General features: G+C 36.7%; 1 long non-coding RNA gene across 1 annotated transcript; it reads right to left on the bottom strand.

The window, feature by feature from the left end:
* Positions 1-1,002: 1,002 nt before the first annotated feature.
* Positions 1,003-27,806, bottom strand: LOC128628144 (uncharacterized). Its single transcript, XR_008392475.1, has 2 exons — positions 27,659-27,806; positions 1,003-2,606 (listed from the first exon to the last, which is right to left on the bottom strand). It is a non-coding gene; the product is annotated as an uncharacterized LOC128628144 (long non-coding RNA).
* Positions 27,807-27,833: the final 27 nt, after the last annotated feature.

Genomic DNA, 27,833 nt, shown 5'->3' with positions numbered 1-27,833 from the left:
TGAAAGGTACCTACTGGGACGGGAAAAGGTCTGGAACAGATGCACAGATATGGGAAATCCAAGTGCAAGAAGTAGACAACACTGTCATCAACACCAATATTAGACTCAAATATATGGTATTTAGGTCTGTTTTTTTTTTCATTGTACAAAGCCAAGCATACAATTCATTTTAACAAACATCTATCAATTGTATCCTAAGTGCTGTATAAACTGATTAATAAACCGATTAACACCCAATATCTGACCGAATTCTATAACTTGAGCATCCAATCTCCAAAGTACTTGCAAATAAATAGATCTAATTCAAATGAACCTAGTCACATGTGTACATGAAAAGCAAACTAATTTTATAACATAAATGCTTCTGAAACCCATGCTTTATCCCATTTTCCTCAAGTCTGAATCCTGACGTTATCTCATCATCTGTACCCAAGTTGGATAACTATTCTCTCCTTTTCAATGCCACTCACCTTCAGTCAGCCTCACATTCTACTGCCCATCTTATAGCCATTTTTCTTCTTACCCATCTACATAAATTCACTTTCCATTCCTTTCTGAGCCAGCATTTTTCCCATTTCCCTTTCTGTTAGATGTGCCTACCAACTCTGATTTGTCAACTCCTTTCTTCTCTTCACAGCCCCTGCTTGGTTTTATTCAACCTTTTTATTCTTAACCATTCACAAACAATGCCTCCTATGTGACCTACTCTAAAATAATTTACCCAATCTGACTTCTCAAAAGAATCTGAATATTTCTCATCCTCCATAAAGTCTTCCAAAATCAAAGCAGGCATTAGATAAAGCTTCTTACTCCTGTTATGAAATTATCTGCGGAGACAATACTCTATCTTAGTCAATGATCATCTAAAGCATTGGCTCTTCACTCACACCTCCCAACTCTGAGGCATGGAGTCACTCTCGGTGGGTAATATTCATTTCTGCCAACTTCTGAGTGGGAGATTGAGGTGTGGACAGGACAGGAAGAAGAGATGGCACAAATATCTGAATACACTGAATATGTCTGTGTATTAGACAAAGTTTCCCCCCAAATATTATCTCTTAAATAACAGGATCATCTCATGTTAAGTATTTGCCAAATATCTTGTTTCATGGGGATGCTCTCTCAATTACTTTATTCTGAACAAAAAACATCACTTGATGGGGATTTGTTAGGCTGAAACGGTCTCAATTAATGCTAGTCTTGGAAGCTTGTAGAAGCTATCTGATATGAGCAGCTTTTAAAAAAGAAAACAATGCCATAGATTTAGTCATTATTGTTGGATGTTTGACAGTTTTGCATGTTGGGTATCATGAAATGAGACCTTCCAGGTTCGCTCCAATGGTTCTCTTCTGGGGACCACGGGGAAGTTTTCTTAAAATCCTAATATTATGCAATGGGTGCAAGTGGCTGGGATACAATTTGAAAAAGAATATTACAAACTCAGATTCAAAACTAAATAGAAGTTTTGGCAACAGACTCTAAAGGACTGTATTAGGTGATTCAAAAAAATAGCTCTAGTGAAGATGAAGTTTCTGCCGCATCTTGACTATCTCCAAGATTACTGTGAAGGGCTCAAACAAAAAGTATGTCAGATGTGAACTCAAAAAATGGGTTCTAAATTAATATATCAGTATATATAAGATGGGATTGCAAGTATATTTGTATGAGATTAGATTAGTAAATTAAAGAGCATTGATAAAAATTTAACTTATTAATATCCATTATGCTTTCCCTATTTAAGGTAACCAAAAGGTTTACTTGGGGATTATCATGAGAAAAATAGTGTCTCATCACATATTGGGGTTGGCTTTCCATTTGGGCATTCATGGGGTGCATGAATGCATATAATGTGGGTATAGGTAAGTTTGGATGAACAGATAAGTGATTGAGGGTCTGGCTCAGGATAAAAGACTGGTAATACACTTTCTTACTAGCTTCCAGCAACACCAGAAGCTAACCTGTACTGGGAAAGACTGGGACACTGTGATTCAGAGAACGAAAATGAATTCACTTTGGTTCACTTTGTTCTATTCCCAGAACCGCACACACTCGCTGAATATTATTCACAGTTAGGATGTGCCATGAGGCTGTTTACTGCCTCATCTTTCTAATTTGTTACATAACACAAAAGAATGGACTCTGAAAAACACAAACAGTGGAAAAATAAATGTTCAGTGTAGTAAAATCATGTGCGATACATATTTAACCCCATCAATAAGTACACTGCATTTGCTGAAGCCCACTGTTGGGCTTTTTCCTAGCTAAAAAGCCTTTTTTGTTGTTGGGCAATTTCAATGTATAGTCATTTTGAACTGTTGCCAGCTCAAATTCTTGCATTAGGCTCATGGCTGTCTGTTCCACCAAGACGAATACGAACCGGCCCAACCCTTCACTTGAGCGCATTGTTCGTGGTGCTGAGCAGTGATTTTCCATATCTGCCTGTCTTTGCGTTCACCCCGGGGGAAGGGTGAGCCTGGTTTATTGAGTTCTCATTTCTCACGGAGCAGCAACATCTGGAGGGCCGAGCAGCTTGTTGGCAGGTCCAGCCCGAAGGAATTCAGCCGTGGTTCCGATTGGCTCTTATCAGTAGGTGTCACTAAAGACAGCTTCAGAGACAGAAAAATAAATAGGCCAATTAAGCAATGCCAAGAACAGGCGGTTTTATAGCCATATTATTATTCCAACTGCAGAAGTTTCAAGATTCAAATTATTCTCTGGCTTATATTTTTCCCTGCTGCAAATGAACATTTTCCCAGGTTCCAAATGCCTTGCTTTAGAGTTAGAGAGTGGGACATTTAATTAATAAATGTATTTTTGTGGTGCCTTATGTAGTAGTGGGTTAGCAAAGTGAAAACAGATGAAGGAGATCAACTCTAACACTTCATTGCAATGAAGCTACAGCGGCATGTTCATCTGCACACGGGCTAATGAAGGCTTCGGCAGCCCCTTTCTCTCTGCAGTATGAGACACTTGGCACAGGATGGAGACACACATCACGTCGCAGCCGTGACCCTGTGTCCCCAGAGGATGCAAGTATGGGAACCCCCATGCGGGACCACACATTTCTGAGGACGTCAGAGGGGAACGCCCAGGCCTCTTTCTAGAGAGGGACCATATTATTTACAATCACCACCATGCTCACAGGCTACATTCTTAGGTGACCAAGGCTTCCCCACTTACAAAGATATAAGCCCACTGGAGAACTCTGATTTGATCTTCAAATCCAAGCAACAACATACATAGAGAGAACACTTTCCCTGATATTCTGAATAAGCAGATACCTTATGTATATTTATCTGAGAAAAAAACAGTTGGTAACCATTTAAAGCATGGATTTTGTTTGCAAAACTGGCAGTACTAGCGCATGGACCCCAGTGCCAGCACAATGTCTAGCTCCTGATACATTTCCAGGCAATGCTGAGCAAACGAGTGAGACATCTGCTAACTCAGAATATCAGTAAAGTGTTCTGGGAGGATCACACATACAGACTCTGCAACCCATTAGGTATGCTAAATATGCATGCATTTCTGGTACAGGCGTCCCTTCTTTCCAGTTTCAGGAATGTTCCAACTACTCAGGTAGGTAGATCCTTAGGGTTGAAGACAAAACCAATGACTTTTAATTCCAAATTACTTACAATTACAAATACAGAGATAAGTAATAATTAATAATAACAAGAACCACAGCTGTCACTGGGTTCTGTAAATTATTTCATGCAATTTCACCACAACCTATGAGACTGAAGTGACTATCTTTAACCAGGGCCTAACCTCACTAAGTTGTTTGTTTAAGGGGACACAGAAAGTTAAAGGGCTAAGTTTAAAACAGGTTTGTCTGACTCTAAACTATTCTTTCAACCAAGTAGTTTACAAACTTTCTTCTAACATGGAACTACTATTGATAAATAGTAATAAAGAGGACAGAGGGCATTTTGGGGGAGGAGAAAGAAAAGGAGAATAATCTACACTGTGGGATGGGTCCCTGGGATTTTGGTGCTGAGGAAAAAAGGCATTGCTTGTTTCCATGGCTGAGAATTATTTATACTCACAGCACAGTCATCTAACTTCCAGGCTCAATAGTGAATAACTAGTGGCCCCAATATTCACCATAAACATTTGTCCCCAGAATCTTTCTGCAATTTTAGACTCTAAAGTCCAAGTTATATGATGTCATTTTCATTTATTGGGTATAATTACTAAATTATAATGGCCATAAATCCACATTCTTGTATTCTCCAAGTTATATGATGTCATTTTCATTTATTGGGTATAATTACTAAATTATAAAGGCTATAAATCCACATTCTTATATTCTCCAAAAAAAACACAGTTCTGTGAATTGAAAATTACACACCAGAACTCAGAACCCACTGGCCCAAGATTCTCCCACCTGCATGGTTGCTCTGCATAGAACCCACAGAGGCCTCTGCAGTAAGAATGTCAAAAGCCAGTCTCACACTCCTATTTCAGATGTAAAGTTTCCAAATCTAAAGGAACATGTGTGCAGCTTTTCAAAATACTGATGAAGGTATTGCTTACACATTTTAACAGATTTCATTTTTCGTAAACTAATGAAATACTTAGTTTTTTAATGAGATTGTTTTTCCAGAAATATTTTATCATCTACCAAGGCATAGCATGTCCACAACAGACACACATATACCGTCACATTTCAAAGAATGTCACTGATCTGTTTTCTCAGTTGAAGAATATCCTTGTGGAATTGTATTTGTAACAGGCTTATGCTCAGAAATCTATCTTTAGAGTTAATACTCACTACATTTAAGAGTCATTCTGCTGGCAAGTGAACAAAGAACATTTAGTGGGTGGTTATTATCCTTTTTGTCAAGATCAGTAATGTGTTTTATCCAGATGAACCCAAATGTAGGAAAAGTATATTAGTCCATCAGTAATAACACAACAATGTACAACAAGATTTGGTAGTATCCCTGATCCCTGAAGATTCATTTACAAAACCCAAAGCCATGAATATTGAAGACCTATTAAGAACGACCAGAGAGGAGAGGGGAGGTAATTTCAGGGGAAATAGGGGAGGGATTTAGATGAACAAGTATAAAGGACACATGGACAACGACTAAGAGGGGTGGAAATGGGAGGGAGGTGGGGAGCATGGGGCGGGGTGGGCTGGAATGGGAGTAATAGACAGAAAACTGTACTTGAAAAATAATTAAATAAAAATAAAAAAAGAAGACTAAGACATGGTCTTACACTGTAAAAAAAGATGAAAATAACAGTATTTTTGTCTTCTTGTTTGGCACACAATTAATATAAAAGGCAAGATAAGTGTCATGAAAGATTTGCCTTTGAAGGAATGAAAGATGGGGATCAGGGAAGGGTTTTTTTTTTTCAATAAAAAAGTTGCATTTGAGATGGACCTTAGGATATGCCGAAGTCATTGTTAAAAAGTCAATAAAATGGAACAGCACTTGGTTTAGAATTTGGCCCGTGGATTGTAAATCTGGGATCTCACCACAGCAGTTGCCACAGTAGCCACAGAAGCTAGTCAGTCACAGGAGACAGGGTATAGATAAGACAACCTCGTATGGCAAGTGGGCCAACCACTGGGGGATGGCGACAGAGCACGGAAAGAAAACACGTATGTGCTTTGGGGTCGCACAGACCTAGATTCAAACCCAGAGCCCATCTTTTAATAGCCATGAGAACTTCAAGAGTCTTTTAGGACAATTAAATGAGATGTATATATAAAGCAATGAGCACAATGCCTGCTACAAAGTAAGTCCCATAAATATGAGTTAATTTTATTTTATTTTATTTTACTAAATTTATTGAGGTGACATTGGTCCATAAGGTCATATAGGTTTTGAGTGTACATTTCCATAATACATTATCTGCATTTTGCATTGTGTGCCCACCAAAGTTATCCTTTAAATATGAAGGAGAAATAAAGACTTTTCTAGAAGCTGAGGGAATTCATTACCAAATAACCTTCATTGCAGGAAATATTCGAAGAGGTTATTCTACCCAAAACAAAGAAAAAATAAAACACTGAAAAATGAGTTAATTTTAAAAGTATTTCTAGTACTACTACCCATTCCTTCTGATTATTTTTCTATTAGACTAAAATGTATATTTTCAGAAATTCAATTTCCAAAATGGTAGGTATTCTTACTTTAATATCTACAGAAAAAAAATACCTGGTTTTTAAAAAATTAATAAAAAAATCAATGCTTGTTCAGGAAGGCCTTTAATTACCAATCAACTATAATCATCTCAAAAGGCATCGTCTCAAATGACTCCTGAGGAATGGCAAGGCTCGTGGTTTGACTTTCCAGGAGACCACCCTCTGTCACAATTCTCTACATGTAGTAATTAAAATAAGATGCATTCCTGAGTAGTCACACAAAAAGAAGGAATCTACACGAAGCTGCAAAGCTGTACCAGTCTTCTCTCTCACCAGTCACATAACCTGAACAGCACGGATTATCACTGCTCACCCACCACATGTTTAACTGGCCCTGAACACATATGCAAAGAGCTTCTTTAAGTGACTGACACTTGAAACTCACCTACAAGAGTAGTTTGTCCCCATTAATAAATCCTTGTTGATTGTACGTGGACTCATGATTGTGCTAGACATCAAGACATCCTCCAATGAAAGAAAACTAAGAGAATTTGTCACCAACACAGCTAACCTAACTAATGATGGAAGAAAGTTCTCTATACAGAAAGAAAATAATAAAAATAGGAGCTTTGGAACTCTAATAAAGAAGAACACAGTAAGAAAATATATAGATAAATAGACTTCTTTCTTCTTGAGTTTTCTAAATTATGTTTGATGATGTAATCAAAGTTATAGCACTGGCAGATGTGATTCTAAACTTATAGAGGAAATATTTAAGAGAATCACATTATAAATAATTATAGAGTAGACCCATGTAAAGAGAGATAATGCTTTTATACTTTATCCAAACTTGTAAAATGTCAACAGCCATAAACTGTAATGATAAATTATATAAGATATACATGTGATATAAGATATACATATCAAATTATGTATATCGTTCATAAACTATATAAGCTATAACTTTAGAGGCTTTAAAACTTTTAGAAAAAAATCAGAAAGAAGTCTTCAGAACACAGGCTATGCAAAGAGTTCTTACACTTGACACAAAAAGCATAATCCATGAAAGGAAAAAGTAGACAAAATGGACCTTATCAAAAATAGAAACCTTTGTTCTGCTTGAGATCCTGTTAAAAGAATGAAGAGACAATCTACAATTGGGAAGAAATATTTGTGGATCACATATCCAACAAAGGATTAGTAGCTAGAAAATGTTTAAAAAAAACAACTGTCAAAACTCAACAGTGAAAAAAATTTTAATTATAAAATGGACAAAAGACATTAACAGGCATTTCATTGACAAGAACATACAGATGGCAAATAAGCACATGAAGCTGAAAAGCTGTTGAGATTCATTAGTCATTAGGGAAATACAAATTAAACAACAATGAGATGTCAATACACTTCTATCACAATGGCTGAAATAAAAAATACTGACAATACCAAATGCAGACAAACTGTATAACATGTTATTCCTGACAAGAATGAACAATGGTACAGCCACTTTGGAAAACAGCTTGGTAGTTCCTTAAAAAACTAGACATTCAATGATCATATGATTTGGCAATTGTACTCCTGGGCATTTATCCCAAAGTAATGAACACATGTTCACACACACACCTATACACAATGTTCATAGCAACTTTAGTGATGATAGTCACAAATTGGAAAGAGCACAGATGTGCTTCACCGGGTGAAAGGTTAGACAAACTTTGATACATCCATACCAAAGTAATAATGGAATATTGTTGAGTAATAATAGAATATTACTCAATAATAAAAAAGGATCCAATTGCTCTAGCTGGTGTAGCTCAGTGGATTGAGCATGGGCCTGTGAAGCAAAGGGTCACCTGTTCTATTCCCAGTCAGGGCACATGCCTCGGTTGCAGGTCAGGTCCCCAGTTGGAGGCACATGAGGGGCAATCACACATTGATGTTTCTCTCCCTCTCTTTCTGTCTCCCTTACCCTCTCCTCTCTCTAAAAATAAATAAAGAATAAAAATCTTACCTTTAAAAAAAGGATCCAACTATTAATATATGAAATAACTTGGATAAATTATGCTCGGTCCAGCAAATTATGCTCAGTGAAAAAAAACTACCCTCATGATTACATATTGTACGATTACATTTATATAATATTCTCAAAATAACCAAATTATAGAAATCAATTAGCATTCACCAGTGGTTAGTATAGTGGGTTATAGCTATAAAAGGGTAAAGTGAGGGATTTTTGTAATGATGGAAATGTTCCATATCTTGACTGAACTAATGTCAAAATCCTGGTTGTGATATTGTACCATAGTTTTGCAAGATGTGTCCATTGCAGAAGCTGGTAAAGTATAACAGAGGTCTCTGTATTATCTCTCACAACTGCAGGTTACAATGATTACAAAATTAAAAATTGAATTAAAAAGACTTCTGGCCTTTTCATTTCAAAACATTCAGTAGGAAATCACTATATATATTAGTAGGCTATTTGGAAGACAGGAGGGAGAGAAGAAGGAAAGAAGAAGGAAGTAAGGGAGGATGGGAGGAGAGAAGAAAAGAAGGAAGGAAGGGAGGAAAGAAGGAACAGTAGGAAGATTGGGACAGGAGGTGGGGTGGAGAAGGAAGAAAAATCAGGAATAGACCTTGGAAGGGATCATCTAATCTTTCTTTGAAACAGTCCAAGGATGGAAGCAAGAAGAACAGCCAAGAGGTTCCAACAGGGTTCTAGAAGGTGCAATATAGTATCTTTGAAAACAAAGAAAACTGTTCCCTTCTCAGTAAAGAGCATGAACTTACTCAATGTGAGTAAGAATTCCACTTGGCATGGAGTCTCTCAAGAATTTCTCTTGGCATGAAGTCCCTGGAGTGTCCAAGAAAAATTGATGGCCCACAGGGTATGATTTTGCAAATTTAAAAGTTAAGATGAAATCTCATATCTGTTCCAGCACATGTGTGTCCTTGCAACATGATATTTATGATGTGAATTGGGCTGATTAAATCCATTTTAGGGTTCAGGGATTTGCACAAGCTAAATATCCTGGTTCTCAGGGAATGAAGAGCTTCATATTTCCTGTGCATATTTAGTCTCCCTGACATCAATAGGAAGCTATTAGTGATAAGGAGAACTTGGCACTGGGGGTGTGGGGGAGGAGGATTTCAATGCGTACAGCTGAGTGTCACCCTGAATTCAGGACTCCTCAGCTATGATTCCATACAGCCTCTTTATGAGCCCCCACCTGGGGCTTTCACATGCAGATGGTATTTACAAGAAAGTTTGACATGAGAAGTTTCTCAAAGTTAGTAAACACAGAGATGACAGATGCTGGAGATGGAGTAAACCTCATCATGGGATCAGGAGGAAGCAACATTCCTGCTAGAGATCAAAAAGAAACAATAAGTGAAGCAGTGAATAGACTTCATGCTGAAACCTAAGATCATTACATACGCCAATCCTGAATGCTTATCCAAATTTTACAAAGTAAAACACAATAGGAAAAACTACTACCTCTCTGAAAGTACAGCTCTGGTAGGCCCTATGTCACCTCATGGCAAGAGCCTGGTACCCCAAAAACAAGCATATCAATTTTATTTATTTTTACTTTATCTTTATTTTTATTTTCTTAAATTTATTGGGGTGACTTTGATTCATATGGTTGTATAGGTGTCAGGTGTACATTTCTATGATACATGATCTGTACATTGCACTGTGTGCTCACCACCCCAAGTCAAGTCATCTGTCACCAAGCAGATGGCCCCCTTTACCCTTTACTAACCTCCCACACCCTTCTCTAGGGTAACCACCATGCCATTGTCTGTCTGCATCTTTGAGTTTCAGTTTTTATATCCCACATATGAGTGAAATCACATGGCTCTTAGCTTTTTCTGACTCACATATTTCCCTTAGCATTACAAACGTCAATTTTTAAAGGAGACAAAGAGAGGTCCGTGCAGTGTATTACCGTCACTCTGGGCAACTCCCATTGCACTGTCTGTTTGAATGCTACACAGACCTAGCAAATCTTCGGGTGAGGACTCTCCAGCAAAGCTGGACTTGTCAGGCTGTTTACTCTTTATTAATATCACACTGGAATTACAATAGCAGGCCAAATAATGATGTAAAACCCAAAAGGAAGAATGCTGCTAATTGCCAAATTTGTTATGGAATTATCACATTTTCTGTCTCAGTGCTAAGCACTCACTGAATGAAAGCTCCAAAAAAAATATAGATCCATGTCAGACACAAAGGTTTGAGGTTGAAAAAGTTCAGGAAGCAAGCCTGTAAACCTGGGCATTAGGGCCCTTAGAACAGACACCTTTGGGAGGACAATCAATATAAACATACTTGCTGTTCAGCATAATCATCAACCAAATTCTGCATACAAACTCAGAGGCACAATGGACGTAGAGACGGGTCTTCTCTAAAGAGTTGGCAAGTCTTTTATTAAGGTTCATTTCCATCTTGACCTTCAACCTGTCACTGCTTCCTTTCTGCCTTTCATGTTCTCTCACCTTGATGCAAGTCAAAATACCGTCTTGCTATACTGCTGACATTTTCGTTTAGGTAACCGTAGAATTTAACTTTGTTCACCACCATTCTTAACATATGGAAACAATTAATTCATTTTCTCTGCCATCATTAGGATAGGAATCCTAGATATTCTAGATGTAACTCCACCATAGATTTCCCCAAACTAATTACATAATATCTAACCCATTTTCTCAAAAGTAAAACTTGCTAGTTAAGAAATAAAGAATGGCATTGCTTATAATAAACTCTGCATGCTACACTGTAATTTAAACTGCACTGTTATGTATAGTGAAGGACTGAAAGTTTAGAGTTACTCCCCTTGGCAAACATTTTTTTTAAGGATTGCTTAAATAAGCAGTACAGAAACCAGATGTCATTTGGTAAGAGTATCTGAATGACCAAAAATTTGCTGTCTGGGTATTTTTTCCTTTATAAAAACAAGAAAAATTCTTTGGATTTATATCATATTTAGCAGCTGTGAAACAGTGCAAACATCTGTTTGTACCTATGGGGAGCTGACCCGCGGGGTCCTCATCTCTTAATCACCGAGCATCAAGCCAGTCTCACATGCACGGTTTATTGTTTTCTTTGCCGTTGCCTCCCACACTTCAAAGTTTTCATATGCTCATGTTCTATTGGCAGAATGGAGGAACTAATCCATTCATTATAAGACCAGATGATTAGAATTTTTTGAGACATGATCACAGCATTCTCTCCACCCAGCCTGTGCCCAGAAACACATTTGCATTTGCCTCTAAATTCATTTTGGAGTGTCTACGCTCACTCCGAATAATACAAGATTTATGAGCCTCAAGCAAGATCATAGTAGCACGTATACTGGACTGCACAAGGCCTGCGGTCACCCTTTGGGGCCACAATCTTTACAAAGTCATTTAAAAATAATTTGTTCCTTTTTATCTGCCTACAGACATTACCTTAGCTCTTATTTGGAGTTTTTCTATTAGAATTTTGCTACTTTAAGAAAAAGAGCAATATTCATAAAAACAAAACAAAACAAACAAAAGAAGCCTTACCGCATCTGCACACCCAGGGAATATCAGTTTCTAAAGGCCAACATTTTTACTGCACTTTATAAATAGGGAAAGTACTCTGAATTGGAATCGAAGCTTGCCAGGTTAAATCAGCTGCTTTATTTATACATTCTTTTTTTTTTTTTTACATGAAGTCTGCCAAATAAAGCATTCCTATTGCAAAAAAGTGGGAATCAGGCTCACTTTTCTATATTAAAAGATGCTAATTAAAACAAAGTCTCATTACAATGACTTTCATTACAAAAAAAAAGCTACATGTTATTTATGAGGATAACCCATCATAAAAATGCTCTATCATTAGGGAAATAAAATTTTTTTCATAACAATTGATTTTTGATCAGTGAATGCCTTTGGTGGCCCCCCGTCCTGTAACAAACATTCTCTACACTGTGTGCTATTTGCATTGCACTTTAGAAACAAAGAGGAGGTTGTGTCGTAGCTGTGTTCTCCCCATGTGAAAATTCCCCTTTATCGGTTCCTCTACTTCCAACATGCTCACTGCCCCCACAGGGTGGAATGGGAGGAGGATGCACCCAACAAATTAAAGTCATAGGAAAGGACTTGAAAAAAGACATTAAGGTAAAAAACCAGGGACTTGAAAAAAGACATTAAGGTAAAAAACCACATGCACAACATCTCCCTTTACATCCTGCTGGGTCCAAAGCATTTCTAGTAACTCAGTGACACGCTAAAGATTAGACCTTGGCTTGGTCTCATCTTTATAAGCAGTATGGTCTATTGTACATGTTCTGAATCTGGGATCCATAAAACAGACCAATTCCCAAGGTATCAATGGGTGTTCTTGGGAAAAGAAGATTCCATGCTCAATTAAATTTGGAAAATATTTATAGAATGCTCCCTTTTTTTTTGATAAAGACAAGGCTCATTGGTAAATTAAAGGCTCTGAGAGCTACTGCAGAAAAGGCACCTTGTATTGTTATTGCAAAACACTGAAATAGTTTAAGACATAAAAATATGTAAAGAATAGTAAAATAAACACAGGTGTACACATAGCAGCTTCAGAAATATTACAAATACAGTGGAAGCCTCTGTGTGTCTTTTCCACATTGTGTTCTTTCCATCTCTCAGAAGTAACAATGCTCTGAAGGTAGATGGTCCCTATGCATTTATTCATATATTTATGGTACTTCCATATATTCCTAAACAATGCATAGTTATGTTTTTTACATTTCTAGGTTTTCTAAAAATGGTTCAAAATTCTAGGTATTGCTTTGCTAATTCTTTTTGGAGGGGGCAGACATTATAGTTATGAGGTTTGAACACATGTAGCTCTAGTTCGTTTTTTCACTGTTGAATAATATATAATTGTATGAACAATCACAATTTATCCATCCAGTCTCCTGTTGGACATGTAGATTGCTTCTTTGTTTTGTTGTTTTTTCAATTACAAACAGTACTGGTATTGCTGTATGAATAGACAGAGTAGCAAAATGGAAGAGAATAGACAGGCCAGAAACAGGTTCACACACGTGTGGAAATTTCACATGTGATGGAGGTGACCCCTGAAGAGGTTATCAAATAGTGCAGGGAAAATTATTTATATGTGTCAAAAAAAGTTAGATCCTTACCTCACACCTTATCTCCAAATCAGTTCCAGTTATATTACATTATCAGTTTTAGGTATAGACTTAAATGTAAAAAACAAAACATTAAATTTCTAATAGAAATTATATGGGAATAGGGAGGAATCCTTTTTTATTGTTATTCAAGTACAACTGTCTCCATTTCCCCCCACCACTTCCCTCCACTCCACTCATCCCCACCTCCCACCCTGGATTTTACCCACCTTTGGCTTTGTCCATGTGTCCTTTATACATGTTCCTTGACTATCCTTCCTCTTTTCCTCCCTGTAATCCTCTCCCTCCTCCCCTCTGGTTACTGTCAGTTTGTTCTTTATTTCAATGTGTCTGGTTATATTTTGATTGCTTGTTTGTTTTGTTGATCAGGTTCCACTTATAGGTGAGATCATATGGTATTTGTCTTTCACTACCTGGCTTATTTCACTTAGCATAATGCTCTCCAGATCCATCCATGCTGTCATGAAGGGTAGGAGCTCATTTCTTCTTTCTGCTGCATAGTATCCAATTGTGAAAATGTACCATAGTTTTTTGATCCATTCACTTACTGATGGGCACTTAGGTTGCTTCAAACACTTGGCTATTATAAACTGTGCTGCTATGAACATTGGGGTGCATAGGTTTTTTTTGAATTGGTGTACCAGGATTCTTAGAGTATAATCCTAGCCATAGAATTGCTGGGTCAAAAGGCAGTTCTTAAAATCACACCTCAAAAAGATCAAATGTTAAAAAAAATAATAAATCAGTTTATAGTTAAATTTAAAACTTCTAGCCATCAAAAGCTACTGTAAAGCATAGGAAATATAATCAGTAATATTGTAATAACTATGTGTGGTGTCAAATGGTGGCTAGACTTATCGTGGTGATCATTTTGTAAGGTATGTAACTGTCAAATAATTATGGTGTACACCTGAAACTAATATAATATTGTATGCCAACTATACTTTAATAGAAAAAAATGTTGTAAAAAGTGAAAGAACAAGACCCAGAATGAAGAAAGATATTTACAAATCATATACTTTATAAAGGATTAGGATCCAAAATATATTTGTAATACTCAAAATTCTATTCAAGCCAGCATTTAAAAAATGATTGGACCTGTATTTAAAGGAACATCTGTTGCCACCTATGAAAAGAAGCATCGCATGCATATGATTTGCAGAGTTTCTGTATTATGGTAATACATGAAACTTGGGAGGGGAAAAACCCTTAGCTTAGGTCTCTACCCAGCTCTTTTTTCTTCAGCAACGTGATACAAAAACATTTACTTATCTGGGTCATGGTGTTTAACCTGCAGTGTGGAGTTGGCACTGTCCAAAGTTCACAAAACCGTGAAATAGCCCGGGAATCTGGAAATGGACTAACGATTACAGCTGGAGTGACCTGTAAGCACCTTGTGGTGACCTTTCAAAAATCCTTTAACCTCACCAACAGTGGCAGGAGGTACTTTCAGGGGTCAGCTAGAGAAAATCAATTCTGGCAAATTCTGTCTCAAAGGTTTTCTATTCTTATATAAATGTCTTCTCATGGTACTTATTCTATTTCTCACTACCAAATACTATCATTGCAGATAGCAAAATACAAAAGACAAGCTATGCCTGGGGCTAGAATTTAACAAGACTGTGCTTTAAAATTTGGTTGCTTAACTATTTCCTGAAATCTACACATAGGCCAGATGCATATGGACACAACGAAAATCTTGTGGGAAATGAGCTGCGTGAGAGTTTGAAACATACATAAAGGAAGTTGAAACAATTTCATCCATATTTACAACTCCAAAGTGTTCCCACTTAACTGAAGAAAACCATTTCAATGAGGAGACTAGTCTAATACAGTTTTATTCTTGAAGATTAATTCCATAATCTATGGAGATGCCGTTCTTAACTGGGATTTGCATCGTGTTTCTCTTCTGTTCTGCCATCAAGGACAAAGATTACAAATGCTTATGTGGAAAACCATTTTTGTATACCACACAAGAGCAGAATCTTTCTTTGCATGATAAAACATCTTTTATAGCCACTTAAAAAATCTTTTTTAAAAATGGAAAGCTATATTTTGTAATACTAAATTAGAAAAGAAAATATAAAGGAACTACTTGTAATTCTGATATTGCAGACTATGGAAGAATTACAATAAGAAACAAGCTTGAGATAAATGGTTGGCTTATTTTAAGGTCTGTAAATTAACTTTGCAATTTCAATCTCCAGCAAAATAACAAACTAGAATTCTGAGATGCTTGTTTTTTTTAAATGATGAATAACACATACTAAATATTTTATGTTTAAAAAACAAAGAAGCTACAAAGGTTAAAGTGAAACAGAAATTCTCCAAGGTTAGTGAGCATTAATAACTTTTATGCTAAGGATATCTACTGAAACTTGACCTTCCACTTTGATGACTTTTGGGGAATAATTCTGCACAGGTGTCTCTTGTTTCTACCTGTTTTGTGAAATAGGTTCTCCTTATACTTTGTTCTAAACTATTTTTTCCATAATGTTTATTCACTGGGCAGCCTTAGAATGTAGTGATAGTGTCTCCCTCCAGAGCAAAACCAGGCTTAAATGGCCATTAGAAAAGGTGTGGGTTCCCTAAGCTCAGAGTTTCTGTCCAAAAATACAACCCAATGAACGCACAGAGGTCATCTGAAAACCCTGTGTCACCTTGTGGGGATTGAGGCTGGGGAACAAGTGCAAAATATGATGCTCTGGATACTCCTGTTGCTACAAAAATAAACCATCCTTTACCTTTGACTCAGGTGTCTCCAGTCTTGTATCAGCATCCATGAAATTTCTTGGCTTAAAAATAGGGTGAAATGAGGATTTAAAATAGCAGACCCTTCTCAGCTCTTGACAGTGGCTGCATCAGATGCAACACATTTCAAAAAGAAAGGCTGGGGGAGTTTAAGATTGTTAAAAAGCTGAGAATGCAAATGACTACAACCTTCTAGAAATAAACTCATTGGGTAGAAGGGATATCGAGGGAACTTGGTACTGAATGAAGGAGGCAAACCACCACCTCTCTGTCACATGGGTGTTCAGATCAATTTTACTATGTATGTGGGTCCAAAGAAACCATAAATGGAACATATAACCTGAAGATCCCATGTCAGCGGTAACCCCTATGTGACTAGCAGGTCTGTAAAAAATTAATATTGATCCAGGCCTTACAGAATCCCCAATATTTCAACAATCAAAACACACCAGGAAGCAAAATGCCATGAGAGAATACAGGTAGATACAATAGACAACAAAGTCTGATGCACAAAGATACAGTAATCATCACAAAATAATGAATGTTAGTTTAATATGTTTAAATAAAAAAAGAGGGGCTGTAAAATGTAAATAGAATGAAGAAATGATTGAAAAGTTTTCAAGAGCACTTGCAAAGAAACAAATAGAAACAAAAAATACTAAAAGTAAAAACTCAGTTCAGAGGTGAAACACTGTATCAGACTACACTGGCGACAACTGCTAAACTGAAGGATAAATATAAAAAATACAGAAATGAGAGGCCAGGAGAAGGAAAATGTAAAAGAAAACTTAAAGGAAAACAGAAGATAACATGAGAAAATGTAATATGTATCCAATTTCCAGAAACACTACAGAGAGAATAGGGAATAAACAACCTTCAAAGATATAATAGCTAAGAATTTTCCAAAACTGTTGAAAGTTCTTGGATTCAGAACGCCCAACAAAATTATAAGCAAAAAGAAAAAGATATATACTCCTAGACACATGATTATGATACTTAATACAAAAGACAACATTTTTTCTTCAAATGAGCCATACAGAAATGAAATATTATCTAAAAATGAATAACAATTATCCCTTTCTTCTCAGCAGCCACAATGTCACTGAACAATGGAATGATTTGTCCAATAGGCCGAAAGAAAATAACCCTCAATCTAAAAGCCTATACTCAATAAATTATCTTTATAGAACAAAGGAAAAAAAGACTTTTATCAGAATTACCAAAACAAAGAGAAAACAGATTTGTTACCTTGCATCCTATAGACTTTACTAAAAAAATTTCTACGTCACTCATTTTAAGCAGGAGGAAAACAGAAGGTGTGAGACATGACGGAATATTGAGAAGAGAGTTTGTTAAAGAAGTGGATAGATCTAAACCAATGGTTCTCGACGTGGAGCGATTTTTCTCCGCCAGGCAGCATTTGACAATACTGGAAGACATTTTTATCCGTGACAGCTTGGGGAGGGCGGGGCTGTGAGCATCAGGAGTGGAGAGGTGAGGCAATGCTGCTGAACACCCCGCAACGTAGGGTGCAGCTCCTCCAAACAGAGTTATCTCGCCCGAATGTTAACAGTGCTGAGGTTGAGAAATGCTGAGGGGAAATGCTCTAAATTATCACTGTGTACAGCACTAATAAAAATTTGTCTTGCGGGGTTAGAACTCAAATACACTACAAAAATAGAGTATAAGTAGGGAAGACGGTAATTAAAGTATTCTTAGATCTTTGTCTAATTTGAAAGGAGGAGAAAAACTAATGGTCTATAAGCTTTGGTAAATTAAGTGATTGTATTAAAATAACAAAGACGGCCCTGGCCAGTGTAGCTCAGTTGGTTGGAGTCTCTTCCCATTGATCAAAGGGTCCAGTTAGAGCACATACACAGGTTACTGGTGCGACCCCCCAGCTGGGGAGCAGACCAGAAAGCAATCAGCTGATGTTTCTCTCTCTCTCCCCCCCCCACCACCGCCTCTCCCTCTCTCCACTTCTTATTCTCTTTCTGAAAGCAGTGAAAACAAAAAATGTCCTTGGGTGAGGATTAAAATATATATTTTTTGTATAGAGAGAGACACTATATATAGTGATTACTAAATGGATACACATTAAAAATTATTTTCTCTAACTTAATAGAAGGAGGCTATACAATGAGAATAAAGAGAAAAATAGTAAAAAAGAAGCATGAAAAAAGAAACAAAATTTAAAATGTGGGAAAAGAGTTAGGAATATTAGCAGAAATAATGCATCAGTAATGAAAATAATTATAAATAGACTAAAACTCTCCAGATCAAAGAAAAAGCTTGTCAACTTAGATAAAATAAGAATTCCAGATTAATACTGTTTACCAGAGATACTTAAACATTACAACATGGATCTATTTAAAGGATGGAAGGAGAAATACAAGGAGACCACCATCTTCACATAAAAGGTTTCTGAAGCTATATTGATATTAGGCAAAGTAGACTTAAGGCAAAAAGCATTACTAAAGTGTAAAAGAAAAGGCCACTGCATAATAATAAAAAGTTCAACAACATGAAATTAATTCTACACTTCATTGTACTTACTAATATAGTCTTAAAATGTATTGTGAGTTTTTATTTTATTTTAATTGTTGGTCGGGTACAGCTTTCTGCCTTTTCCCCCCGCAGCAGCCCACCCCTCCAGCCCTCCCCACCTCCCTTCAGTCTCCTCCGCACCCCCCCATATTTTTAAATAGGCAAAAGTACAGAGCAGTTTAACAAATCCATCATTGTAATAGGTGATTTTTAATATACACTCTCAGTAATTGATACAGAAAGCAGAAGTTAAGTTGGTGAAGGTTTGAAAGAAGTTTATAGACTAACTTACCTAAATTTTGAGAATAAATTAATTCTTAGGCACATTTTTAATATCCATATGCTGTTGCAAGCTATCACAAATTATGAAAGGACTGGCATCACTTCCACCAGTGAAAATAACATAAGGCACAATTACAAAATGATAGCTAATAAAACAACACATTTGGAAATTTTAAAACACTTTAAAATAATTCATTGACCAATGTACAAAAAGCAGGTATAATTAGAAAACAAAATTACAGGACAAAGATAAAGTGGTAGCTAAAAAAAAATGTGTTGCCTTAAATTATATATAAAAATATCTAAAAATTGAGACTAAAAAATTAAAATAAAGCCAAAGAAAACCATTTCCTTGTAATATGATATAATGTAAAAATGTAAAGACAACAGGAATTAATGAAATACAAACAAAACAGAACAGAAAAAATTAACAAAGTTGAAAGGTTTTTATTTTTAAAAACTTTGTTAAACATTGTAAAACTTTATTTAACTTTGCTTAAAAATGCTTTTAAAAAACTCATGACACTGATAATATTCTGACAGGATTGATCAAGAGAAAAGAATTTCTAAATGAATAATCTTAGGAATAAAAACAGGGACATAACTGTAGATTCTTCAGGAAACTAATAACAAAAGGAATGAACAAAGTTATGCTAAAAATAGGTCTAAAATTGATGAAATGGTTAAGTTATTAAAATGGAAATCACCAAAACCAACTTATGTGGAAATTTTTTTAAAATAACAATACTATAAAAATCTAACAAATTGACTGGTGTGGTTCAGTGGGTTGGGCATCAGCCAGAAAACCTAAAGGTCTCAGGTTCAGTTCCTGGTTGGGGCACAGACCTGGGTTGTGGCCAGGGACCTGGTTGTGGCCTGTGAGAGGCAACTGGCCAATATTTCTCTCACACATCGATGTTTCTTTCCCTCTTTCTCCCTCCCTTCTCCTCTTCTTAAAATAAATAAATAGATAAAATCTTTAAAAAAAAAGTAACTGAATTAGTAGATAAATGTCTTCCCAAAATGAAAATATCAGGCTTAGGTAGCTTCACAGGAATGCTCCTTCTTATAATATTTAAATAATAGATCCCTATACACATACACAAATTCTTTTAAGAAGGTCAAAAGGGAAAACTCTCTCCAGTACATTGTATGAGGCTAATATATCTGTAATATCAAAATAAAGAAGGCATTTATTTAAAAAAAAGAGTATCCCAGGCTAATCCCAGTAATACACAAACCATATAAAAAATTCTAAGCAAAAGATTAGCATCCAAATGTGGCAAAGTAGAAAATACATTTAATAACCAAGTACAGCTTTCTCCAGACATGAAAAGTTGGTTTAGTGGTAGAAAATCTATTAACTTACCACATTAATAGCTTAGAAGGGGAACTATGTGTGGTGCTGGGTGGGCACTGGGGACATCAGGGGAAACACTTTGTAAAGTATATGATTGTCCAACCACTATGTTGTACACCGGAAACTAACTCAAAATAATATTGAATGTAAACTATAATTTAAAACATTTAAAAATGTTTTTTAAAAGCTTAAAAGAGGGAAAATATCAACTCAATAGATGCAAAAATTTATTTGATAAAATTTAGCATATATTTATGATTCAAAAAACAGAAATAGAATAAAATGCTTTTAAATTGAAAAAGAACACCTATAAAATATAAATACAACAAATGACACACTAAAGCTTCAAAATCAATACAAATATATGCACTTTCACCTCAGTTTAGCAATGCACTCAACAACTTAGTGCAACAGAACAAGGAAAATATGGAGAGGAATAGGATCAGAAAGAAAAAAGACTGGTATTAATTATAGATGATATGATTGTCTTCTTGCAAAATCCATAAAATTTCTCGCATAAATTATGAGAATCAGTAAGAAAGCTTAGAAAGCTGAGCTTTCTAGATATAAAATGAAAATTAATTAGATTTCTAGAAACCAGCAACAAACTGAGGGAAAAATATATCGTTTTCTAAAATATTGTTTACTACAGAAAAAAATGATAAATTTTACATAGGGAAAAATACCTAGAAACTAATCTATCAAAATACATTCAAGACCTTAAGGAGCAAATTACAAAAGATTTTAAAATACATTGAACAGACCTATGTAAATGAAAAGAGGTATCACATTCATGATGTGACACACGAGTTTTTACCAACACGTGCCTTCTTCTTCCCCCACAGAAGCACACCTGAGTCACAGCCTAGAGAGAACAGGAGAAGCCTCTCTGCTTTTGTGAGAGAATAGACGTGTTGGTAGAAGTTCCCGTTTCACGGGCCAAGGAACTCAGTGAGGAAGGACATTTCCCCTGCTGATAAAATTCTGCTTGGCCCGCTTGGAACTTTCTTATTTTTTTTTCTCCCCACTGTTGTTGATCTCCTAAATTTACCGGGCTGCTCAAAGTGTGGGTCTCAGACCAGCATCACCGGGAAGCATGCAAGCGATGCAGAATTTAGACCTAGTGAGTCACAGCCAGCGTTTTCATCATATCCCCGGTGAGTTCTCTACACGTGAAAGTGTGAAAAGCATTCCCTAAGAGGCCCTCAGACCAAGACAATCAATCTACTTGGCATGTTGCTCCTCCCCCAACCCTTCTCATCAGTGAGAATGCTCCAAACCCACACTGTCCAATACAGAAGCCACCAGCCACTTGTGGCTATGAAACATTTAAAATGTGCTTCCAGTATAAAATATGCAGTGGATTTCCAAGACTTAATATGTGAAAGCAAATGTAAAATACTTTCCTTTTCATATTAATTATAAGTGAAAATCATAATATTTTAGACATATTGGGTTAAATAAAATGTATTACTAAAATTAATGTCACCTGTTTTTTCTTACTTTTTTATTGTGGCTACCAGAAATTTTAAAATTATACATGTGGCTTGCACGTGTGGCTTGCATTATATTTTTCCTGGCCAGCACAATTCTAAATCCCATCCTCTGCCTCCTGGCTTGAAACTGTGATGACCCACATACCTATACCCATGCTAATTAGCTTTCTGGCTGCAGTTCCATAATAGTCACCCTTTGATATAATGAATAACCCTTTAGCTGGACAAGCCTTTTGGTCCTGTCCGTCTCCATCATCTTGCTGGCGGTCTGGTGAAATGTAAACATTTTTCTCCCAGAAGTGTAGGTTTCATTGTGCTTTAGAAAGGACCCATAAATAGGATAAAGGAATTAGGGCTCTGGGTCAGCCTAGGCCTTTAACGTTCTCTGTGATGTTGCCATATCACTCCCACTCTTTTTATCTGAAAAGTGAGAAGTTTGAACTAGATAGTCGTTAAGATTCTGGAAACACAAAAGAATAGTCTTTTACTCTCAGTTATCTGGTACGCACATTTACCATCACAGCAGTTAGATTGCAGACTCCTTGAAGACAGGCATTTGAGCTTACTCTTAGTTTTTTTATTTTTCAGCTTTATTTGGGGTATAATTGACCAATAAAATTGTAAGATATTTAAAGTGTACAGTGTGCTAATTTGATACATATATACATCGTGAAAGGATTTCCTCCTATCAGATTAATTAACAAACCTATCATCTCACATATTTACCATTATTCTTCTTTTTTAGTGAGAACATTTAAATATCACCCCCGTAGTACATTTTAATTAGGCATTATAGTCTCATGAACTATAGTCACAATGTCATACATTAGGCATTTTGTCTTATACTTCCATTTCTAACTTCCAGTGCTCTGACTGACAGTCCAGGATCTCGACAATTGTCCTTGACAAGGACTTGGGTGTCAAAGAACAAACCATTTGTTCAGGCAGATCCAAGCGTCAGAAAGAACTTGAGATCCCATAAAGACAAAGAAATAGAGACGTAATCCACAAGCAGTTGCATTTGAGGTGAATCCTGCCTGCAAATTTGTGTCCACGCCTTTGTTTTTAAAAGTTTGGCCATCTGACTGTAACCTGAGGAATCTTGGTTAAACATTTCTTTATGCAAAAACAAAGAATGTTGAGTAGTTAAATATTTTACCTCTGAGGCTAAAATTGTGTTATTATTTCCCTCCCTGCTGAATGTTTAAGGTAGAAAACCAAGTGTAAATGTTCAAAAGATTTCCAGCCATGAAAATCTCATCATCTATGAAAAAATAGTGGTAACCAACACCTTGGAATGGTTAATTACTTGAACAAACATGTAGTAAGCATCTTCTGCTGCAGCTGAGTCAGCAGTCTTTGTGGAGCATACAAAATGTGGAGAGAGCTCAGCTAACAAGCATTGGAAGACCTGTCATCCCCTTTCCTTAAGCATTTTACTGCCTGGTTGAGGAAACCTGAACATACAAACTGGAGAGGACTAAATGGGAATTCACACAACACAAAAGTAATCAACAAACATCTGGTGAGCTCCTGTTCCGTGCACAGTGCACAGCAGATACTCATATGAACCATAATACACACAAGCACTCTCAGCATAAGTGCTAATGGCTCAGAGGGAAATCAGATTACTTTGATAAGGATTCAGGAATTGTTTGGAAAACAAAACAAACAAACAAGAAAACCCCCAGAAAACCAGGAGAGGATGGCTCAGGGCAGTTGCCAGAATCTCCAGGTAGAAGAGCAGTTCTCTCCTCCCGCTAGAGAAGCTGGGAGAGGTGCAAAACCACAGGAAGGGGAATCAGTCATCTGAAAGCCTGATGAAGGCATGCGGTTTGTGGACCACCTGTGAAATCACCTGGACATCTTGTTACAAATGAATATTTCTTTGACCTACCGCAGAGCCCTCTCATCAGAACCTTTGAAAGTTGAGCTTCAGAAATCTGCACTTTGAACACATTGCAGGTGATTCCTCTGTATTCTGAAGTTTCTGAACCAGTCGTTAGATGAGAACAAGGGTGTCAGATTGATTCTGACCTTAGTCAGAGACTAAGTTTCCCTATCTGTTGAATAAAATCAATAAATACTATCTACCTCTAATTTTGTTGTGAGGATCAAATGAATAACAATCTAAGGTTATTAGGCATATAGCAGGTGCTCAGTAAGTGCAATAGAACTTACAATAAACTCATGAAGAATTTACCAACTATAGCCAACAATAATATGTTATACATTCTTTAATTTTGTTAAGAGGATCAGTGTCATGTTAAATGTTCTTCTCATAGGAAAAGAAAAAACTTCACCAAATGTGACTGGATGAAGGAGACATAAGGAAGAAATTGAACAGAAGAAAATTCTAAAAGGTGGAGCCAGAGGAGCAAGCAGAGATCTTGCCCCCTGAGGACATGTTTCCAGGGATAACCTCTACTTACTGGCTGCTGTCTATATGCCAGGCCACTTTCACATTAACTCAGAACTTCCTTATGATCACCCTATGAAGTAGGAAATTAGTACAACTTAAGATGAAGGTCAACTAAGTGAAGTGTTCTGAGCAAAGCCACGCCACCAGGAAGTCACACAACACAGATTAGGCAACAAATTGTAATGTAGTTATATTGACAGAACCTAACATAATGAGGTATTCAGCATGCTCTCCATGGGCAGAGATGAGCCAGGGCAGGATCAGGTGTGCCCAGGAGTGAAGCCAAGTTCAAAGACCAAACAATACACAGGTATCAGGTCTGAGGAATATGGGGTCAGCAATGGCCTATTGCCTATCACCTATTCTCCCAGAACCTGTCTTATTGCTCCAAGCTATTATTAGTAAGCACAGAGATAGAGAGATAGCAGACATTTATTTCTGCCACATTTCTCTAAGTGAGAAAATCTAAACCATTGCTCTATTACTCTACAGTCATGATTTGCTATTAGTATTAAATGAAAACACTTTATTCTACAGTAATTTTTATTGAAGTGGGTAGAGTTCAAAACCCAAATACAGAAACCACGGTTCTGAATGGAACATAGTGTGCCTTGGAAGGTGATCATGATGGATACCTACTGTGTTTGCCTGGTCAATATCCAATCCATTTCTGTACTACCACCCTGATTTTCATGTGGCTATCACTCCTCCTCACCTAAGGCCTTGCAGTTCTGATGGGGTTGATCTCCATTCCCAGAATCCAAGAATAGACACAGGACCCAGGCTTGCCCAATTAACATATTCCATGCCTTTGGTAACAATCATTGGCTTGGAGATGGCAAGTGATCTGAATTGGTCTAATGAAGAACTGATCTGAGAATTTGCATTGGAATATCAGGGGCGGGGAGGGGGGAAGGTCTGCTGGAGTTGAATTTGCCTGGTATTAGCTAAACTTTCCAGGGCATACCTCATAGAGGAAGCTGCTGTGTCATTTGTACCTCTGGATTCTGGCCATCCAAAACTTCTCTAGTTGTTTCGTATGAGCCCATGATGCATTTCTCTCTCTCTCTCTCTCTCTCTCCCTCTCTCCTTAAGCCTGTTTAAATTAGTATTTTTGTCACTTAGAAAAAAAGTCTTAACTAATTGTCAGCCACATTATAACTCAAAGACCATCAAACTTTTTACCAGTTTCCACTTAAGAATGAACAGATTTTGTGAGCATAGTGCAGATAGTAAGAGAATTGGAGTGAGGGAAGGAAGATTGGTCCTGAATCCATGGGCAGGGCTAAGGACAGCAGTGGAGGGGGAGAGCTTAAAGCATAAACACACACACACAGACACACACACTAGTGAAGCCAGAAACAATACAGGTAAGATTCATAAGAAGAAAACAAACTGGAACATGCACCCTTGCTCTCTGAAAAAAGGAAAAATGAGAACAGAGGCTTAGCAAACAACTATGTCCCTAATTTAAATTATGGAGGAGAGCGAGCAGTGGGAGGGGCTATGTCTTTTTAAAGACACAAGGAAACTATAATGGGGATGGAAAAGGACACAGCATTTTACTATAGGACATATTTGGGACAATTTTTACAGGGAAAGGCATCAAAATCTAGAATTTTGTTTCCAAATTTAAATTAAGCATTTAATTCAATTTGTTGCTTAGTGGACCGAATTAGAAAATCTATCCGAAATTATCTTTACCAGCAAACATCCAATTTTCACATGTATTATAGTAGAGTTGGGAAAATAGCCAGCACAAAATTCATAGTGCTTGGATGAATTCATAATCATCCTGCTGACAGACACAAGTGAAAACAATTTAAGCATATAATTCCATTGTAATACAAAAAAATTAACCTCTAAATAATCCTAGGCAAAGAAATAGTCCCTGTCCCCATAAGTGCATTTTGTAATTCTATCTGACTCAGTAATGTCTGCTTTTAATTTTCTTCATGAGCAACAATTCATAGATCATATAATTCCATGCAACTCTTCAGGTGCCACACAGTCAAATAAACGTAGATTACGTATGAGAAGAGTGAGAGGAGAAAGCCATTTAGTCAGTTCATCCTCTCCAACTGGGAGTCTGATTCAGAGCCTAAGTGTAGCAGGATGGCATCAACTGCTTTATTTAGATTTAAAGGACAAGGACTTAACTGCAAAAAAAATATGAAGAAAAAGACGTTGAACTTAAAGAGACAATATTAATAAAGAAGTCAGATAACTAGGATGAAAAATGAAAAACCACATTGGCACGATGGTGAAATTTCATTACATCTCTCTCAAATTCTTAAACTCCAGGTATATTTGGTTTGTAAACTCAAGTGACTCTAAGACACAGCAGAAGTTAATGTATAATCTTTCTAAGTGACTATATTAACTACTGCAGTATTTTTATGCAAATTAAGAAGTGGGCATTGGTGTTGGGTTTCCCAACAGCTACAGTTTTTCCCTCTCTGGTCATTGATTCCAGTGGATTTTATCTGTGAGTCTTGGAGCTGGGCACCTGTTGTGTTATGGTCAGGTGTTTACATGGCGGATGCTTCCCTGGACTGCAGACCCTCCCAGAGCCTGCACCGCCTCTTGCTGACTGCCATTCACGCTGCTCTAGCACAACGCTAAACCAAAAAGAGCCTTGGCAAAAGCAAACTAATGTTTCTCTTTTAATTCATAATAGAGTTTGGTATTTTTGCCAATAGTGAAAGCAAGAATTATTTTAAAACCAAATTGCAAGGATTTTTTGGGTACACTAACATCAGGACTATGCCTGTGAACCTTATTTATATACAATATTAAAATCCAGAATCAGATGAAATTTTTATATTCGTGAATTTGTTAAGTAGTTATATTGCAACACTCTTAAAATAATGTACATGTATTTTGCTTTATTTTATATATACCTTTAAAATGGTGATTAAGAATAGTTTAATATTATTTTTATTTTTGTTATTACAGTATACACTATTTAAATAGTAGTATTTTTCATTAAAAATTTTTGATAAAGCAAAAGGATGAATAAATGCTGTGATTTCAATACATCACAAGAAAATTCATGAAAGACCATGAGGCCTTAAGCCAAAAGCTACAACACATGCAGTAATTTGGCTGAATTGGGAATAGGAACAGAAATAAATAACATTATCTTGAAGCCTACTAGAATAAAACAGATTAAAAAATGATCAGAAGTCATCAATCGCAGCCATTGTGACTGATAACTCTGTATCTTCAATCCAAAAGCCATCCCTGTGTTTCAGTCTTTGTGTACAAGTATCTGACACATTCCTTTTGGGTGCTCCATAATAAACTGCCGCCATCTACCTTCCAGGTCGACAGACTCAGGAGGCAGACGGCCCAAGTTACGCCCAGCAAGCTGCTTAACCTCCCACTGCCTCAACTTTACCATCTGAAAAATGCGGTCAATAAAAAGCTCTACCTTACAGAACTGGTAGGAGGACTAAAATAGAGCCTGGTACATGTAAAATGCCATATAATCTTTTGTGAGGTGGTGGGTATCTCGGTCCTACCTACCTCCCAGTGGTTCATGCCTTCCATTTTCTTTTATTTTCTTCCAAATGCCAAGCTTGCTCTTGTTTCAGAGATTTCATCTCCTTTTTGCCTTTTCTGTCGGCCGGAGATGTGGGAGAACCTTCCCGGAGTCTAGGTAAGGTTACAGAGACTGTGGCCTGTTTGAAATGTGTTGCAT

This window comes from Artibeus jamaicensis, unplaced genomic scaffold (genome assembly GCF_021234435.1).
Source record: "Artibeus jamaicensis isolate MK-2021 breed Jamaican fruit bat unplaced genomic scaffold, CSHL_Jam_final contig_548, whole genome shotgun sequence".
Taxonomy (NCBI): Eukaryota; Metazoa; Chordata; class Mammalia; order Chiroptera; family Phyllostomidae; genus Artibeus; species Artibeus jamaicensis.
The sequence above is the reverse complement of the archived record's forward strand: the minus strand, read 5'-3'. Positions and strand labels throughout refer to the sequence as shown.